This window comes from Peromyscus maniculatus, chromosome 7, assembly GCF_049852395.1.
Source record: "Peromyscus maniculatus bairdii isolate BWxNUB_F1_BW_parent chromosome 7, HU_Pman_BW_mat_3.1, whole genome shotgun sequence".
Taxonomy (NCBI): domain Eukaryota; kingdom Metazoa; phylum Chordata; class Mammalia; order Rodentia; family Cricetidae; genus Peromyscus; species Peromyscus maniculatus.
In genome coordinates, this window is record NC_134858.1 from 32708114 (window position 1) to 32725895 (window position 17782).

At 47.4% G+C, this 17782-nt stretch overlaps 1 protein-coding gene across 12 annotated transcripts in view; it reads right to left on the reverse strand.

Annotated features, from left to right (window-relative positions):
- Positions 1-17782, reverse strand: part of St3gal4 (ST3 beta-galactoside alpha-2,3-sialyltransferase 4) — a 42301-nt gene that overhangs the window by 12362 nt on the left and 12157 nt on the right. The window contains exon 1 of one of the 12 annotated variants that reach the window (XM_076575957.1): positions 10858-11156. The exons of 8 other annotated variants lie outside the window; for them this stretch is intronic. The gene's annotated coding sequence lies outside the window, so the exon portion shown is untranslated. Of the gene's footprint in view, positions 1-10857; positions 11157-17782 lie in introns of those variants that run through there. 3 more of the 12 variants (XM_015998406.3, XM_006979778.4, XM_076575961.1) reach the window with 3 other exon arrangements.

The window sequence follows — 17782 nt, forward strand, 5'->3', positions numbered from 1 at the left end:
TTTCCTCCAAAGGTCAAACTTCTACACTCCACTTCCTTACTGCCCACTCCACCTCTTGCCGAGAAATGACACACAGCAAACCTTGCTCTGGCTTAGAGTGCTCCGTTCCAAAACCATCTCAAAAGTCACTCTCATAAATGGAAGGATCTCCCATGCTCATGGATAGGTAAGATTAGCATAGTAAAAATGGCAATCTTACCAAAAGCAATCTACAGATTCAATGCAATCCCCATGAAAATCCCAACACAATTCTTCACAGACTTGGAAAGAAAAATACTCAACTTCATATGGAAAAACAAAAGACCCAGGATAGCTAAAAGAATCCTATAGGATAAAAAGTCACTCTCATGACCACAATGTTGGCACTGAGTCACCAGGAAGCTACAAATGCAGGTATACCACCAATGTATGTGTGAGGATTAATAAATGTCAACTTGACAGGACCTAGAGTGATCTTTCAGATTAGCTTAATTGGGAAAACCAACCATTCCACCGGCTGTGGCCAAAACTGACTATAAAGTGAGTGGAGAACCAGCTCCGAGGGCTCTCTGCTTCCCCAGTCTGAATGCAGTGTGACCAGCCACCTCTCACCCTGGCTGCTGCGCCTTCGCCACCAGGACGGACTGGACCCTCCAACTGTGAGCCAGAACAGATCCTTCCTGCCTTCAATTGCTTGTTCCGGCTGGTTTGTTCCGTCAACCAGAAAAGAAACTAAGATACACGGAGTAGCTGTACCCCAAGCACACTAACAGAACACCTGCTTCCACACCCCCGACTCTGCCCAGGTTGGTCTGCATCAGGATGCCTCCTATGGTTTAGATGTGAGCCCTAAAGTTCATGCAGTGCACACTTGATCCTGAATGGGGTGGTACTCGGAGATGGGACCTTGAAGAGGTGGGAAGGTCTCCACAGTAGAACACTTGGCTAGCGTTCAATTCTCAGTACTTTGTGCAGAGAGCTCTGCTCTCATGAGTGCTCAGTGCTTTAACACGGGAATGGACTCCATAAGATGGAAATGGAACCAGTGTGAAAAGACAAATTCAGCCTCTTACCCTCTCCCCTACTCCCACTCTCTGCCTGTGGTCTGGGGATGAACTAGCCAGACGGCCTCACCTTGGACTTCACACCCTCCAGAACTATGATCCAAATGAACTTGTTCATTATACATGATCCTGGCTACAGAATGTGGTTAGAGCCGCACAGAACAGACTAAAAACGACCTAGTCTTGATAAGTGGGGCTATCGCTGTAACAAATACCTGAAAATGTGGAATTCCCTTTGGAACTGGGGAGAGCGGAGAGGCTAGAAGAATCGGTATGTGTGGGCTAGAAAAGTACTGTTAGGATGAACAGAGGTCTGGGTAAGGGCTCACACCAGAACCGCAGGCAAAGTCTGGACTTTCTGATTACACAAGTGTTGTTAGAAAGAGAAAAGACCGTCCTGGTAATAAAGTGGCTGACAACTTGGCTGAATTGTCTGTGCCCTAAAACTTTGTGGAAGACAGCAGGATGAAAGAGGATGTTTGGTGGAAGAAACACCTTGGCCACAAAGCACCTGGGATGCTGTGTGGCTTGACTGTAGACTGTGAGTATAAAGACATGATTTTAAAATGGAATCTATAATTAAAAGAAAACAGAACTTAGGGAGTTGGAGGATTCTCAGCCTGGACTCTGTAGAGAATTAAATGTTTCATGGGAGGAAAATGCAGGTGTGGCCAAGTAATCATCTGATAAGATTAGTATAGACAGAATGAGGTCTGAGGCTATTCATCAGGACAATGGGAGAATGACCCCAAAGGCCCCTTGGAAAAGCCTATTGAGGTCCCTCCCATTTCACACCCAGAATGCCAAGCTTAAGAGAAGAAAATAAACAGAAGAGAGGCAAGACCTTGGGGCTCACTGCCAAGGGCTGTGATACGCCTTTACTCCCCACATTCTTGGGCAGCCTTCTGCTGTCTCAGCCTCCCCCCCCCTCTGGAGCAGCTTGGCCCATCCCTCCACAGGCGGCAGCAGGAGGCAAGCAGTGGCAGTGCCCACAGGGTGCCAGCCCTGTAGGTACAGCATGTAAGAGCAACAGGACATGACTTCCTCAGCTTGGATTTCAAAGGATGTCTCAGCAGCCTGGGGCCAGGACCTAGGTGGAGCCGGCAGAGAAAACTCTTACAGAGGCAAGGCCTGGCGGCGGAATTGTGGGAACTGTGGAGTCAGAACACAGCGGGGTCCTAGGAGGCCTAGTGGGACCATCGACATGTGGGCAAAGCCTTCCACTGAGATCCCAGAATGGAGGGCCCCCAGAACATAGTATCAGTCTGAGAGCTGAGGGCAAGACTTCAATCTGCAGGCTAAAAACCATCATGGGGCAGGGTGTCTAGGGTCCCAAGGTCTAACACCTCTAACCACTGTCTAGAAACACGAGACGGAGTTAAGGACAATTATTCTGGAGAGTAATTGCCTTTCTTGTAGGGTTTTAGACCTCCACAGGACCAGTTATCACTCTCTTTTTTACCGATTTCTCCTCTTACCCTATCCCAGTATTCTAATTTGGAAGTGGCTTGTGTAATTTCACAGGCTAGTGACTAACTAATTCAAGGGTCAAAAATGAATTGCTATGAGAATGAGGAAATATCCCAGAGTTAAACAACAGAAGCATTTTTAGTATGCAGCTACAGTGGGAGCTAGAGGAAAATGTATAGACAAATTCAAATTAGTAAAGAAAACCTCTCATTAACTATTCCACTCAAAATATTATTAGTGTGTGTTTGAGACAGGATCTCACTGTGTGGTCCCTGGATGGTCTAGAACTCACTACATGGGCCAGGCTGGCCTCAAACTCATAACTCACCTGCCTCTGCCTCCCAAGTGCTGGGGTTAAAATCATGTTCCATCACACCCAGCTCAAAAATACTATTTTTAAGTTATAAAATAAACCATGGAAAGAAAGGAGAAGAAAATACAGTAGAGGAATAAGTGAAGAGAAGAAAAAATACAGTATAAAGAAAATCAAACACATAGTCTCTGACTAGATAAATCTGCCTTGACTAGGTCTCTACTCACACCCGATTTAGAGACTCTAGACTTTGGATTTTTAAGATCCAAATTGAGAGGTGGGACCTTTAAGATGTGTTTAGGTCCTGAGAGCCCTTCCCTTATGGGTGGAGTTATGGAGGGAATAGATGCCTCATTGTGAAATATGAGAGAATGAACCCTCGCTGTCCCCACACATTTGCCTTTGCACCTTCTACTATGGCATGAGGCAGCCCCCAGCACCATGAGCCAAACAACTTCAATCCATCATAGACAACTCCACCTATTGTATGCTATTACGGGGCCATGAAGGTACTAAGACAATAACCTCACCCTCTCTAACCTGAATGGCTGGACAATTCCATTCCCATGACACCTAGCTCAAATGGCCCTGCTCTCTCTTATGAATCTTTGCAGGTATCTCTGAATAACTTATGCTTTGTTCCCACAAACTACTGTTTATACATTGATTCAAGCACTAAACAGATCATAGAATCTTACGTCTTATAGTTACTGGTTTATGTTATATAGTTACTAAATGCCTTGCTCAATATCCTTTGACTTCTGAAATTGGAGATTTAGAATGCCTGAATTATATATCCCAAACTGTAATTTCATATTATAGAATTATAAGCTTTCATATTTTTGTCCATGAAATAATAACTTCTGATCAGAGATTTCTTTGTGTCTCCGGACCATATTATCACAGCTATCACACCATATTATAAAGTAGATGTTTGACCAAAAAAAGTGGTAATAAAAAAATTAAAGACGCTGTGTGTGTGTGTGTGTGTGTGTGTGTGTGTGTGTGTGTGTGTGTGTTTGGGGTTCAAACCCAAGCCTCGCATATGCTGGGCAAGTATTTTATCACTGAGATACATTTACAGACCTTGATTTTTAAAGCTGGCCTCATCAGAGAACCTTGCAGCAGGCAGTGTTAGCATAGAGGCTCACAGTGGTCAAGGACTAGGATTGCACAATGCTCAGCCCTAAATGGGACATCTGCATCACATACCCTCCTACCAAGGCCCAGGGATTATTGAGGAAGAGCGGGTAGAAAGGGGATAAGAGGCAAAGAAAGGAAATGACGAGATGTCTTCAGGATACATCAGGCAAGGTGCACAAGAAACTCAGAGAGACGGTGACAGCATGCATACGACCTGTGCAAGGTCAACACAGACCACACCCTGGTGTCAAGAGGTGAGGTGGGCATGGAGTCCTGTTCCTGGCTATGGAGCTGTTGGCAACTGACAGCTACTGGGAGAGGAAGAGTCCATTTTCTTTTCTTTCTGTAGCCCCTGGTAACTCAACCACATCCCAGTGGAAGGCCACATATCCAAGCATATGCAGATAGTATAAATTGGATGTGATGGGTATTTTTTTTTTAATGACACAAAGTTTGGTGCAGGGAAGGAGGAGTGGATCTGGGAAGGGTTTGGGGAGAGGGTGAAAATGATCAAAACACATTGTATGAAGTTCTCAAAGAACTAATTTGTAAGAAATTAAACAAAATTTAAAAGTAAAAATAAAGCCAGTCTTAATACTTTGCTGTGGCTGACTTTAAACTCACTAGGTAGCCTAGGTTGGTCTAGAACGCCTAACCTTTCTGGAGCCTCCAGAGTGCTGAATTATAGGCACATGCCACCATGTGTCTATGAAAGATGCTCTATGTCTTTTATTAATAACTGAAATTCACGGCTACCAAAAGCAGGATCTGGTTCTCTCAACCTCTGCACTGTTGGTTTTAGGAGTCAGGTAACTCACTGTAGCAGCATCTCGTGTACTATGGGACACTTAGCAGCATATTTGGACTGTAACTACTAAACTCCATTAGGACCTTTCCCACTTTACCAAGGTGAGTCTCCATGGTGTCAGTTAACGCGCAGTAATTCTTCGTAGCTTAGTATTATTGCCACTATCCCACAGCGGATTCAAGGAGGACTGAATATAATGTGATTAATGCAGCCTCATAGGCTTTTCTTCTCCTCGGTAATGGATCAATACCCTGGTTCTGCTTTACAATGGTCCCCATTTGATGGCTTACCTTCCCATGCCACAAAGATCCACATGACCCACCTCTGCTGAGCTCCAGGGACCCACATGACCAGTTCCTCTCTTCCTCATAACCTAACTCTTCTCTCATGTGTCTTGCCTCCATGCCTTGGTGAGGGAAGCTAGGCATACACCTTCCTTCAGCCTCTGCACTTGCTGTATGTCAGGTAGGAAGTCTTGGACACAGGCTTGGATATCTATGCATCTAGCTCTTCATTCACCTTTCCCACACTTTCCAGCAGCAATCCCCCACAGAGCTAATGCTCACCTACCTGCAAACATTTTTAAAAATTGCTCTGCTTGCTGTTGTACCACCAATAATTAGAACTGTGCCTGGCACACAGCTCTCTCAAAACAAATTTGTTAGATTAACAAACGAATCTGGGGGCTGGAGAGATGGCTCAGTGATTAAGAGCACTGACTGCTCTTCTAGAGGTCCTGAGTTCAATTCCCAGCGACCACATGGTGGCTCACAACCATCTAAAATGAGACCTGACGCCCTCTTCTGGCCTGTGGGCATACATACAGACAGAACCCTGTATACAAAATAAATAATTAAATCTTAAACAATGGGTCTATCCATCAGGAATCACTGTCATAACGTAGGTGGTACAAGAATGCAAAAAAGAGCAGTCATAGGTTGAGTCCCTTCGGCACCCATGGCACAGCCCCCAGCAATGTCCTGGCTGGATGTCAGTCCCCATCCCTGTGTAGTGTGATCACAGGAAGCCTGCGGGGAGACTGTTCCTCCAAGCTCACTGAGAGACTGCAGAAGACAGAGAAACTGACCAAATGCTTCAAGGCCACCCGTGGAAGGGGGGGTATCCTCCAAGCCACCCAAGCACAGATGAAAAGGAGGCAGACAACCTTCCCAACGTAATCACAAGGCTCTGGTGCTCACCCTTGGGCTCCATACACATCCTAATACCCCAGCCTGGAAGACATCCGGGTAGAAGCATCGGATCATCCAACGATACAGTGTCTTGATTGATAACAGTGCTAAGTCATCATCCATTTGATGTCTTGCCAGTCACAAGACACCACAAGGAGCCTTCTGAAAATTATACTTCTGGTGTTTGCCTAGAGGGGCAGACACCAAATTCCATGAATTCTCAGCGTTGGAAATCTGAAGCCCATGTGACCAAGTGGCCGCTCTGAAGGCCAGGTCAGGGCCAGGATACATAAAGGAGAAACGGTTGCCAATAGTGACCTGTCCCAGGTTTCCCCCAGCCACGGCCTCCTGAGGACGGTTCTCTTCCAATACTGCCCACCCAGGAGGCTAACAACACTGCAGTCTGGGGCTAGCTCACCACCAGCCCCCCTGGCTAGCTCACCACCAGCATAGCCAGGCCCTCTTCCCTTTGGCTCCCAGAAGCCTTATCTGAAAGCAGTGGGCTATAGCAGCCCTTGTCTGGCCAAACAATACCAACAAGGCCAGGTGGCTTAAAATACTGTGTCAGGTGACAAGATGGCTCAACTGAACTTGATCCCCAGGACCCAACTCTTGAAATAAGCTCTCCTCGGGCTTCCATGAATGCACATACACGCACGGGCGCACATGAAAATAAACAAATAGAAAAATATTTAAAGTGATTAAGTACTTATATGGCCTATCCACACTGGCGGGGTTCTAAGTAGAAGCATGCGCTGACTTCACAGACATACCAACTTTTAAAAAGTAAACTATCACCTAACTATAGTAATTACACATTGAAATTGTAATATTTTGATAATACTGCAATATTAAAATTAACTTCACCGCTTTATTTTTACTTTTTCAAACTGTGACCCAGTGCTTGGGAGGCAGAGGCGGGATGGGATGATCAGGAGTTTAAGGTTATCCTCAGCTATACGGCAGGTTTGAGGCCAGCCTGGGAAACACGACACCCTGTTTCAAAACAAAACAAAGACAGAAGAGACAGCTCAGTGTGGAAAAGCGATTGCCACCAAGCTTGATGACCTGGCTTTGATCCCCAGGATCGACATAGCAGACAAACAGAATCCACTCCCAAAAGTTGACCTCTGACCGCCACACGTACACTGTGACAAAAGCATGCATACAAAAATACATTTTTTTTTTTGAGACAGGGTTTCTCTCCATAGCCCTGGCTGTCTGAGGGCTCACTCTGTAGACCAGGCTGGCACTGAACTCACAATAATCCTCCTGCCTCTGCCTCCCGGGTACTGGGAACAAAGGCATGCACCACTTTTTATTTTATATGTGTATGTGTGTACTTGTATGTGCACTGCATGCATGAAGGTGCCTGCAGAGCCCAGAAGAGAGTGTCAGATCTCCTGAGTGGATCTGCAAGCAGTTGTCAGCTACCCAGCGTGGGTGCTGGAAACTGAACCTGGCTCCTCTGCATCAAGCACTCTTAACCACTGGAACCATCTGTTTAGCCCCAAAAACAAACACATTTAAAAAAAAAAAAAAAAAGGGACTAAGGCAGATGTTTTGAGTTTTCAATTTCTAGGTGGCTTGTGATTATGGCTCCCATTTTATTTATTTATTTGTTTGTTTGTTTGTTGTTGTTGTTTTTTTTCGAGACTGGGTTTCTCTGTGTAGTTTTGGGGCCTTTCCTGGAACTCGCTCTGTAGACCAGGCTGGCCTCGAACTCACAGAGATCCGCCTGCCTCTGCCTCCCAAGTGCTGGGATCAAAGGCGTGAGCCACCACCGCCCGGCTCCATTCTATTTCCATAGGAGAGCACAAGGCCAGACAGTTTGCAAGAGCTCTTCTAGTTCAAATCTGTGACAGAAGACCGTGGTGCCCACCCCTGAGGGCCCACAGGAAGCAGAACAGCCAACTTCCTACGCTCTGCTTCAAAAAGGAGAAACGAGTGGGGGCTGAGATGTCTGGGAAGGGGTGCCATTTTCATTGATAATCCCAATGTCTCAAACACATCTGAGTTGAGAAGACCGCTCTCCCTGCCTCTGATTTCTCCTCTTGGGCCAATTCAAGGTGACATTGCCACCTTGCCCCACAGGCTCGTCTTCTCTGTCCCCATTCACTTGGCATCTTGTCCCAGTGGCTATTTTTTTTTTTTTTTTTTTTTTGCAAACTTTCCCAGAACTCACCCTGGCAGCCATGTTTGGGTCAGACGGAGCTATCTGCAGAGGGCCTTGTGTCTTCTGGCCAAGAGCTGTGCATTGTGGGCAGGCCACTGGGACTGATCGCTCCCTCTGCCACCAGCAAGATGTACGTGTGACCTGCGGATGAACTGGCTTCCCTAAGCCTCGGATCCCTGGTCTATAAAAAGGTGGAGTCCCTTTTCCACAATTTCCTCATGGCCATAAACATGTCTCTGTGACCCCAAGGCACAGGGATGGCCATGAGTAGTAGATATGCCAGCAGCAGGGCCATCTATTGTAAGCAGTCACCCCGAAACTGAAGTCATGTAAAACAGGAGTGAAAGGTGAGTGAAACTACCCTTAAACTCTTTTATTTTTTTATTTTTATGTTTTTATGGTTTTGGAGACAGGGTCTCACTGGGTAGCCTTGGCTGACCTGGTGGAGTTCACTGTGGAAACAAGGCAGGGCTGACCTCACAGAGATCCACCTCTCTCTGCCTTCTGAGCTCTAGGACTAAAGGCATGTGACACCATGCCCACGCTTAACTCTTTTTTTATTTGATGTGCTTGTCTGTTTTACATGTGTGTCTGTGTACCATGTGGATGCCTGGCAACCACAGAGACCAGAATTGAGTATCAGATCCTCTGAAACGGCAGTTACAGACATATGGGCTCTGGGAATTGAACCCAGGTCCTCTGGAAAAAACAGCTAGTACTCTTAACTACTGGGCCATCTCTCCATCCCTGACTTAAAATAGTTTGGTTTTTTTTTTGGGGGGTGGGGGGGGCGGTTCGAGACAGGGTTTCTCTGTGTGGTTTTGGTGCCTGTCCTGGATCTCGCTCTGTAGACCAGGCTGGCCTCGAACTCACAGAGATCCGCCTGCCTCTGCCTCCCAAGTGCTGGGATTAAAGGCGTGTGCCACCACCACCCGGCTGAGTAAAGATTGTTTTGAAAATACTATTTTTACCTTTTTTTTTTTTTTAGGGACGGGCAGGGGGAGCTGTTTTTGAGGCAGGGCCTTATGTGCAACTCTGGATGTCCATGAACTTTAGACCCTTCTGCCTCAGCTTCCTCCACGCTGGTGCTACAGATCTACAACGCAAGTGTGGCCTAGTGTGGCGGCATACTCCTGCAACGTTAGCACTTAGAGGAAGCCCAGACAGGAGAATGGGACAGGAGTTCAAGGTCCTTGCACTGCGCACCTCGACTCATCCTCACTGTACACATCTCCCTTCCCGCAGCAAGAAGAACTTTGGCTGCATGCCTCCCACCCCCAATCTGCGCACCGAAGAATGGCGGCTGGGCGGCTGCAGAGGCAGGAGCCAAAGCCGGCCGCTTCATGTGTGGGTCTGTGTTAGGACAGGGGTCGGCAGTGCTGTACACGTGGGATCTGGAATCAGTGGTTCGGACCAAAGACCAGACTCCCCCCCTGCTCTCTCTCCTTCCTGCCACAGCGCCCTCCTAGCCACCCAGCTGCCAGCAGCCTCCTCACTGCCACATCCGTCCTCATCACATCGGTCTGTTTCAGTTCCAGTGTGGCGGTTAGACCACGCTATCTCCAGTGTCCACTAGACCAGCCTCCCAAACACCAAATGGATACCAGGTACATGGTAAGTAATCGGCACATTTTAAAATAAACAAATGTCTAAATCATTATCATTTGTTCACTCAAGCAAATAAGAAAAAAAAAAAAAACTAAAACTATGAGTGGAAAGTTTCATCAAGTTAGAAAATTCCAGACCCCCTTTTGTGCTGACCTGGACATCCAAGGTGCTGAGGCTTGCTAGAGTCTCACACTGGCAAGTCTCAGGGCCAGCAGGAAGACTACTATCTGCTAACCGGCTACTTTCAGAAGGACACCTTTATCACCAGGCACATGTGGTTTCTGCAGATAGGGCAGTTGCCATCTTCCCCTCAACTCAGCCACTACCCGTTCCAGAGTGCTGGAACATACCAGAAGCTCAAGACAGCAAACTCTGGGTGGCCCCAGGAAAGACTGGGGCCCAATGGCACCCTATTTCTCTTTCCTCCTCACATGTGCCTCAAGACGCCCAGTTTGGCACAAGATACCAGGACCCAGCTGAGGGGGAGCTCAAAGCCCTGACTGCAGATAGAGAAAAGGGCTATGGACTCTGAAATTCCAACTCAGCCTCTGCAGCCACCAACTGAGAATTCAGCCTCGGATTCCTCCTCTGAAAAAGCACACCTTTAGTTCCAGCACTCAGGAGGCAGTGGCAAGACAGGGGATACACAGTAAGAGTCTGTCCCCCTCCACCCCGCAAAAAGCCAGTGGTGAGATTGTGTGTGCGTGTGTGTGTGCGTGTGTGTGTGTGTGTGTGTGTGTGTGTGTGTGTGTGTGTGTATAAAATCTCAGCACTTGGGGGGCAGAGTTCAAGGCCAGCCTGATCTACATACGAAGTTTCAAGACAGCCAGGGCTACACAGTGTGACTTTGTCTCTAAACAAAACACAAACAAACGAGCAAAAACACCCTACATAAAGACCCCAAACAACAAAATGAGAGTACCAAGGCTAAGTCCCCATAGGTGTCACAGACTTAAGACACATCATGCCATTTAAAGCCCTCAGCTCCAGTGCTGGGCCCATACAGAGCAAGCACTTGGCAAGGCATGCAGCAGCCCCTCTCCACTCCAGAAAAGGGAAGCGGGGCTCAGCCACACCTCCCAACCCACGCCACCACCTGTGCTCACCTGTCCTCTCCGTGGCTGGTCTACTCCTGCATCTACACACAAGGCTGCAGCTGCCTCAGGAGCCAACAGGGACACCACTACCCAGACTCCACCCAGCACTCAGCACAGATCTACCTATTGGCCCAGATTCATGGGAACACTGGTGGGGTGGAGCAGGCGGGAAGGCGGCAGCCTGAGGACGTTGTTCCCAGTGTCTCCAGGCAGCACCCTGGGGCTCCAGAAGGGACCTTTCCAAGCCACTGCCTGCCTCACGGTGGTGCACAGAGCTCAAGATTCAGGCTCCAAATGAGTCACACACAATGCATGTGATCTCCGAGTATCAGCAACCCCGAAACATTGGAAAGAAACAGCAAACCAAAGAAAAGCAAAGGGCAAAATCGGATCCAACAATTCCACTTCTGGGTATGCACCCAATGAAAGAGAAACCATGACCTCCTCCAAGAGATACGTGTACACTCACATTCACCACAGAACTGGTCAGTCACAAGATCCCAAACGCAGAGGCAATCCGAGTGTCTATGGAAAAACAGAAGTGATCAGCAACATTCGGTACCCGTGTATCGTGCGCCATTGGTCAGCCACACCAGAAAACTCTGACAATTGCTGCACAGCGGATGAACATTGGGGACCATATGCTACGTGAAATGATGCAGTCCCAGAAAGATACACACTATACGATTCTACTTAAAGGAGGCACTCAGTAGCCAAGAGCACAGAGACGGAAAGTAGAAAAGAAGCTGAGGGGACAGGGTGGGCAACGGGAAAAGGAGCTGTTCAGGGAGTCCGGAGTTTCTGCTTCTTTGTGAAGAGTTCTTCAGTTTGATGGCGGCGATGGCTGAGTACTGTGAATGTACTTAATGCCCTTGAACTATGGTAAGAAAGGAGTCAGGAGGGTGGCTCAATCCATAAGGTACCTGCCCTGAACCCTAAGAACCTGAGTTCACACCCCAAAAATCCATGTAAAAATCGTGGGTCAACTGGATAAACCTAAAACTGCAAATTTAACTTGTGGACATGGTAGTACACACCCAGCCAAGTATGACAGGGTGAGCCCCAGACCAATGACAGGTCCTATCTCAAAAAAAAAAACAAAGAAAGAAAGAAAAGAAAAAAAAAGGTAGACAGTGTTCCTGAAAGTGACCCAAGGCTATCATTTGGACTCCACATGAACAATCTCTCTCTCTCTCTCTCTCTCTCTCTCTCTCTCTCTCTCTCTCTCTCTCTCTCTCTCTCTCTCTCCCCCTCCCTCCCTCCCTCCCTCCCTCCCTCTCTCTCTCTCTCTCCCCCCAAAATTTTTAAATGACTAACTAAGATGGAAAATATAATGTTATGATTATGTATTTTCCCATACTAAATCAGGGAGACAGGTTTGACGGTGCATGCTTGTAATCCTAGCCTGTAATTCTAGCACTTGGTTGAGGCAGAAGACACAAGTTCAAAGCCAGCCTGGGCTACATAACCAGACCGTATATTTTCAAAAAGAGAGAGGGGTGGGGGGGATCAGGGAAATAAGAAGGAATACCCACTATACCTGAGAACATGCTGGTGCTTGGTGGCCATGAATGCAGATTAAACCCCAGTATCTCGTCACACAAGCATGTCGTTGGCTGGTAGAGGAGATGCAAACCAATACACAGGCTTAGCAGAGCACTTCACAGTATGAGTGAGGTTAAAGCCGTGCACACCTTCCAATCTAGCAATTCCAGTGCTGGGTACACTCCAGAGTAACCTCCCTTTCACACAGACACCCCATCCAAGAGCACTTGTTTAACACTGCTGCTATAACAGCAGAACAGAGAACTAGTGCCAGGCAGGGAGCTGGCTAAGTAAACCGTGGTCTAGTTACACAACCGAGCACTACTTACACCAAAGGAATTAATCCATGTGGATCAATTTAGATAAACCTAAAACTACAAGCTTAACTTTTTTTTTTCCAGTTTTGTTTTTTTTGTTTTTTGTTTTTTTGAGACAGGGTCTCTCTCTGTGTGTAGCCCTGGCTGTCCTGGATCTCGCTCTGTAGACCAGGATGGTCTTGAACTCACAGAGATCTGCCTGCCTCTGCCTTCCAAGTGCTGGGATTAAAGGCAATTGCCACCATTGACTAGCCCAAATTTAACTTTTATGTGTTACAAACAGATAAAGTACAGATCAGAAAACAATACTGCTTGTAGTGTGTGTGTGTGTGTGTGTGTGTGTGTGTGTGTGTGTGTGTGTGTGTGTGTGTAAATTATGAGCATATGATAAAAGAGTAGAACAGAGGTATGCCCAACTTTAAGGGAAAATTAAATTCTGGACATATGAGAAGAATAGAATAGAAGATTGTGAGTGTAAATCTTTAGCTTTACACTTGTACTGTCCTGTCCCACTTTCCTTTTCTGCTCGCCTGCCTGCCTGCCTCTCTCCGTCCCTCCGTCCCTCTGTCCCTCCGTCCCTATGCTGGGGCTCATACCTGATGAGGAGTTTGACCCTCTTCCTCTCCCTCACCCCATTTCCTCCTTCTTTAGATGGGAGCTCATGCACCAAGGACAGACTTGCACTCCCGACCTCCTGCCCCTGCCTCCCCCTTTCTTTCTTCTCAGGCAGTATAAAGGAATTGAACCTAGGTCCTCCTCTATCCGAGCTAAGTGCTCTACCACTGAGCTACAGCCTTTTACTCCTCCACCCTTTTCTTTCTTAAAGGGAAAACAAAGTCTGACATAACGTGGGAAGATGTTCACTTTTACTAATTTGATGATTTGGATGGTTAACACCGATCCGTCATGTTTTTAAGGTAAGGGGCTGGAGATGCGGCTCAGCAGGAAGAAGTCCGCCTGGCACGGGCAAAGCCCCAGGTTCAATCCTCACCACCGTAGGTACCGGGTGTGCTGCCTGGTGCCCGTCATCTCCGCTTGAGGCACATGAGAACTGAAAGCAGGCAGATCAGGAGTTCAAGGTGATTCTTGCCTCCATAGTGATTTTGAGGTTAGCCTGGGCTACATGAGATCCTACCTCAGAAAAATAAAACATAAAATTGAAGTAGAACAAGGGTGTGAACATACAGCTACTGTGAAGACTATACAAGGCACATATGGGAAGACACTCATCTGCATGTAAAAATCCCAGCCTGGGTAGAGCTTGTCTTGCATACGCGAGGTTCTGAGTTAGAGCCCCCCGGCACCCGAGTCAGAACTCCAAACTCCAGTATGCTTGGGGCACCATCTTCTCCCCGATTCTAACAGAGGTCTGAGGTGCACAGTGACGGAGGAGTACAAGGGAAATGGGGGCCCCTTCAGTGGAACTGAAAACAGAGTCAACGTTGTGGGTAGAGATTGAGCAATATCTATCAACATCCTTGTTCCCCAAGAATCCACAGCCAGAAGTTCACTCTGCAGAAGTCTTGTGTTTGTACAGAGACCTGTCTATCAAGACTCTTACTGAGCACCTGTATCGTGTGTGTGTGTGTGTGTGTGTGTGTGTGTGTGTGTGTGTGTGTGTGTGTGTGTGTGTGTTGGTTTTTGGAGACAGGGTTTCTCTGTGTAGTCCTGGTTGTCCCAGAGCTCGCTCTATAGACCAGGCTGACCTCAAACTCACAGAGATTCACCTACCTCTCTCTGCCTCCCGAGTGCTGAGATTAAAGGTGTGTGCCCCCACCGCCCGGCATCTGTGTGTATTTTATTATTGTTTTTCTAGACAGGTTTCACTGTACTGCCCACACTGTTATTATAGCCACCCTTTCTCTTCATTCTTTCTGGGGCTGGAACTATAGGTACTTGCACAGCACTGGACTCCTCCCAGCACTTCATATATCAGCAAAAAGTGGGAACAATGTAAATATCTAGCCACACAGACCTGTTTAAATGCGTATGACGCCAGAGATCACAAACACTATGATAGCAGCTGAAAGAGAATCTAAATCTGTATGTTCTGCCATCAAGTGATTCCCTCGAGTCCAGTATTAAATTCCAAGAAGCAGGTAGAAGTGTTCTGGGTATCTCCAGATCCACTTACAGCAGAGGGTCATATGCGTGCATTCGTAGGTCTGCAGAAGGCTCATTTAAATGGAAGGATGCAGGAAACAATGAAGGAGGCCGCCTTGAAAGGCGGCAGCTCAGCAGAACAGTTTAGAATGGAGGACACATTTCTTCCTTTGGTTTTTTTTTTTTCCAGTTGTTTTGTTGTTGTGTTCTTTATTTTTTTTTAAATTTTATTTTATAATTTAATTTAATTTTACATATCAGCCACGGATTCCCCTGTTCTCCCCCCTCCTGCCCCCCTGTTTTCTTTAATTTAAGTGGAGGTAGGATCTTACCATGTAGTCTGGGGTGGCTCCAAACTCACAATCCTCCTGCCCCAGCCTCTGGGGCTACAGTTCTAGGACTACAGATGTGAGCCAGTATATCCAGTTGAAACTTGTATGTGGTGTGTGTGTGTGAGTGTGTGTCCGTCCATCTATCTGTCTATCCATCCGTCTGTCTGTGTTTAAAGGCAGGTCTCACATTGCACAGGCTATGTGCAAAGTGGACAGCTTTTACAAGGGCTGCAATTACAGGTGCGCACCACCACACCTTGCTTTCACACACCCGACGGCTGTTTAACCTTTTTAACCTGTACAATCTACTTTAAAATTAAAAAAAAAAAAATCAGCAGGAAGAAGAGAAAGATAAAATAAAGTACTATAATTAAGAATACAGTGTTAGTCGGGCGGTGGTGGCGGATGCCTTTAATCCCAGCACTCAGGAGGCAGAGGTAAGTGGAGCCCTGTGAGTTCAAGGTCAGCCTGGTCTAAAAAGCGAGTTCCAGGACAGTCAAGACTGTTGTACAGAGAAACCCTGTCTTGAAAAACAAACAAACAAAACAAAGCAAAAACGACGACAACAACAACAACAACAAAAGAATACAGTGTTGGGGTCTCACATACCTGGACCTGAATTCTGGATCACCTATCAGTTAGGAGACTCCAGGCCAGGTCTTCTGCTATGTGACTGAGGATGAAAGCACAGCTCTGTCTGGTAGAGTGACTCAAAGTGGCAAAGAGCAGCGGCCGTTTGGAATTATTGCTGAGGTGGAAGCAGCTGACCTTAGTCCACAGGACATGAGTGCAGCTCCTGCCTTGCTCATGGACCTCCTCCTCCTGTTCCTCCTGTTCCTGCTCATCATCATCCTCCTCGTCCCACTCCAAGGACAGACACCAGCACAAATACACACGGGGTACACGAACACTATCTAGGATGGAGTGTCCAGGCTTCTTTCCACTTGGCAGGCCATATGTACTGGGGCAGGGCCATGCCCAGAGGGAGAGGTTATTTCTAATGTACACAACAACTCTGCATAGGCCAGTGATACCACACATGACAGCAAAGCTTTCTGCAAAGACCTGGGAGTACAACAGACCAGGAGTTTGCCAGAGCTCCCCGGGAGCAGCTGGTAAGGACAACGTAGCTATGGTTATCTGTCCTTCGAGCATCACTTCCTCATACTCTCACACTCATCAGAGGTTTCTGAGGAACTGACTCCTGCACCTGTTGACCAACCCTGATGACTCTGATTCTAGGGCTGCTTGCCAGAACCCCCAAGTAAGGTCACCTACACAGTGACCCACGTGTGGCTGTAGAAGAACCATGAACCCTCCCTTACCTGCTCCTCAGAAGAGCTGGTCTGGAACAACACTCCTGTCCCACGGCAATCCCCCTAGGTTTCAAGACTGCAAGGGCTGGGAGGTGGTGGTGGTACACACCTTTGATTCCAGCATTGGGGGGGGGGGCAGAGGCAGATGGATCTCTGAGTTCAAGGCCAGCATGGTTTACAGAGTGAGTTCTATGCCAGTCAGGGCTACACAGAGAAACTCTGTCTTAGGAGGAAAAAAAAAAGTTTGGGCACACAGCATAAACAGAAGCCCTCTCTTCCTACATACCACAGCTCCCTACATCCATGGCACTGTCAAGCGCTATAAACAGACAACTGGCCCACACGTATAGAGTTTATACGTGAGTAGAGACAGACATGACAAATGGAGAAATAATGAAGGTACTGTAATGATGACTCATATTACGAAGCCGCTGACCAAAGGCAGTGATGCAGAGAATAACCAGGCAGGGCCTCTGCAATCGAGTTAGGACTATCCCTCTCAGAAGCTGGTTTTAACCAGAGATCTACACGGGATAGGGACAGAAGGTTCTAGACCCCGCCTTTGTCAGGTGTAAAGAACAGAAACAAGTCCGATCCAACTCTGGTGGTCAGAGATAGCCAACCCAAGGATGCCATGGGTACCAGGTGAGCTAAGACCCTGCACAGGCCACCAGAGGAGCACGGGGTTGTCTAGATGTCATAAAAAGTCACAGCCGGGTATTAGTAAAGGAGTGATAGCACGGGATTAAATTTTAAAAGATTCCTGGAACAATTCTGCAGCTTATGTGAGTAATTTCTTTTAATTTTTAAACCACCTCATGTGCTCCTGCTCTTTCATTCTTATTTAATGACGAGGAGTGTCCATTTCCTCCTGCCTGAGATCGCAACCCCAGGACCATATTCACACCCACACCTGACAACACAGTGGGTCAGTCTGGACAGTTCCCAGGCTCTACTGCGGGAGGGACGGGTGGGCCAGCGCTGGGGAGGTCACCCCACTCTTTCCTCTCTCTCCAAGTGCAGTCAGCACCTCTGGCAGTTAGCTGATTGTCAGTGCCCAGGCTCTTGGCCGGTTCCAGCTGACGCAACCAGCCAGCTAGACCATGGACAGACCCTCGTAGCCTGGGTGGTACAGGCACCAGCCCTTCAGACAGTACAAGTACTAAGCAGCCTCTTCTAGAGTAATGCTCCTTCTGCACTGAATGGCCCTCTCTAGCTCAGGCAGAGGTACCCTGACTGACAATGAGGCTATGTCCTAAAAAAGCCTCCTGAGTTAAAAACACTACAACTCTAAAAGGCATCTGATATCCATGATCGCTGA